Source organism: Penaeus chinensis, chromosome 19 (genome assembly GCF_019202785.1).
Source record: "Penaeus chinensis breed Huanghai No. 1 chromosome 19, ASM1920278v2, whole genome shotgun sequence".
Lineage (NCBI taxonomy): Eukaryota > Metazoa > Arthropoda > Malacostraca > Decapoda > Penaeidae > Penaeus > Penaeus chinensis.
The window spans coordinates 14,740,990-14,743,489 of record NC_061837.1 but is presented as its reverse complement, the minus strand read 5'-3'; positions in this window follow the sequence as shown (position 1 = coordinate 14,743,489).

The window sequence follows — 2,500 nt, the reverse complement described above, 5'->3', positions numbered from 1 at the left end:
GGGGGGGGGGAGGTTTGTAGAGGATGAGGAGAAAGTTAGAATGGGGGAGATACAGAAATATGAAGAGTGCTGTTATCTCCCTCTTGCTTTGGTCTGTATCTTTTATTTCTCTATTCCTTTTATTCCCCTTTCGCCTCCTCTTCCTTCGCCCCCCCTCTCCCTCCTTCCTTTCCTCAGCTGTTTCTCTCTTATTTTCCCTTTTCTCTTCCCATCCCTTCCCTTCCCCTATACCTCTCCTCATCCCACCATTCTCTGATATTTCCCACTATTAATCACTTCTCCCTCTCTCCCTCCCTCCCTTTCCCCCATCCCTTCCCTCCATTTCCCCTATTCCTTCCCTCTTCCCTCTCTTCTCCCTCCCTCCCTTTCCCCCACCCCTTCTCTTCTCCCTCCTTTCCTTTCCCCCACCCGTTCCCTTCTCCCTCTCTCCCTTTCCCACATCCCTTCCCTTCTCCCTCCATCCCTTCCTTCCCTCCATCCCTTCCTTCCCTCCATCCCTTCCCTCTTCCCTCTCTCCTCCCTCCCTCACACCACCCCTTCCCTCTTCCCTCCCTTCCCCCTCCCTCCCTTCCCTTCATCTATTCCCTCTTCCCTCCCTTTCCCCCATCCCTTCCCCCTCCCTCCCTCCCCCCTCCCTTCCTCCTCCCTCCCTCCCCCCTCCCTTCCTCCTCCCTTCCTTCCCTCCATCCCTTCCCTCTTCCCTCTCTCCTCCCTCCCTCACACCACCCCTTCCCCCTATCCATCCCCCCTCCCCCTTGCAATCACAGGCTGTCGATTCCTCCGTCAATCGGTATCACTTGTCTCACCCTGCACTCTCAACCTTATTGCTGATGTAGCACTGATTTCCATTATCATACTAATTACATTCGGTGTACTATGATTATTACAAATTCCTTATTATCAGGAGTAGTAGTAGTAGTAATAGTAGTAGTAGAGGCACCAATTTCTGTATCATTGTTGTTTTTCTATTATCATTGTTTTTTTTTTTTTTTTTTTATCACCATCATTGTTGTTATTGTTATTATCACACTGATCCCCTCTAGTTTTCATCTATAATATCATCATCAATAACAATGCCATCCGGAAGTTTAATTGCCGATGGATAAGAAAAATAAAATTAAGGAAAAAGCATTAATTAAGTTGCCTGCGAGAGAGTCAATCGGCAACTAGTGAGACTGATTTCTAAAAGACAGAATTAAAAGATTAGGAAAAAAAAAAATCCCAGTGTCTGGCAATCAATATCTCTTCCTTTGACATTTCCCTCTTTTCTCTGTCTTGACTTTTTTTTCTTTTCCTCTTTCACCCTTTAAGATTCTCTTTTTAACTCTTCCCTCCTCGTGTTATTCCACTTTCTTCTTCAATCATACATTTATCTGTTCTTCCTCCAATTCCCTTTCCTTCTTTATGTTAATTTCTCTTCTCTTCCCTCTTTTATTCCCTAACATTCTTTATCTTTTTCTATGTTTCTTTCTCTTCTTTCTTCCCATTTCCCGCTATATATTGTTTCTTCTTCCTTTACCATTATTCTACTATCCTCTATCTCCCCTCTTGTTTCTGCTCCTCCTCCCTCACTACCTCCCATTTTTCCCTTCCCCTTCCTTCTTTTCCACCAACTTTTCCCACCCCTTCCTTCCCATTTCCCGCTACATTTTGTTTCTTCTTCCTTTACCATTATTCTACTATCCTCTATCTCCCCTCTTGTTTCTGCTCCTCCTCCCTCACTACCTCCCATTTTCCCCTTCCCCTTCCTTCTTTTCCACCAACTTTTCCCTCCCCTTCCTTCCTAACTGTATCCCCCCACACCCCCGGGACCCCACCATGCAGCAACCTCAACTTTACATTCATCCCAATACTCTTTCCCCCCCCCCCCCCCCCCATTTTAATCCCCTCACCCATGTTTTATTTATCTACTACTGCTGACCCGTCCACGTCAACACTTCAGAGCAAGAAGGGACTCACCGCACTCCGGAGGCCTTAAAAAAGAGAGGAAAAAAAAGGTACCCAGAGACCCGTTTTTCACGTAATGCGGTCACTGTTGTCTAATCTCCGTTTTGGGGTAACGCTGGTGTCTCTCCGGGGGGTATGATGGTCCGGGTTGGGGGATGGGAGGGGCGTAGAGGGCACGGGAGGGGGCTGGTGGTGTGGGTAGGGTGTGGGAGGGGTATAGGGCGGGTCTGGTGGTGTGGGTGGGGTGTGGGAGAGGTGTGGCTGTGGCAAGGGTGGTGGGTTGGGTATGGGAGGGTTTTTGGGAGAGGGTAAGAAGGAGGTGTGGGGAGAGGGGGAGTGGGTATGGTTGTTGAGGGTTGTAGAGGAAGAGGGTAGCTAACGTAGGAAGTTAGCACGAGGAAGTTGAATATATATGTACACACACACATACACACACACATGTATATGCATACATACATACATATACATATATATATATATATATATATATATATATATATATATATATATATATACATATATATGTGTGTGTGTGTGTGTGTGTGTGTGTGTG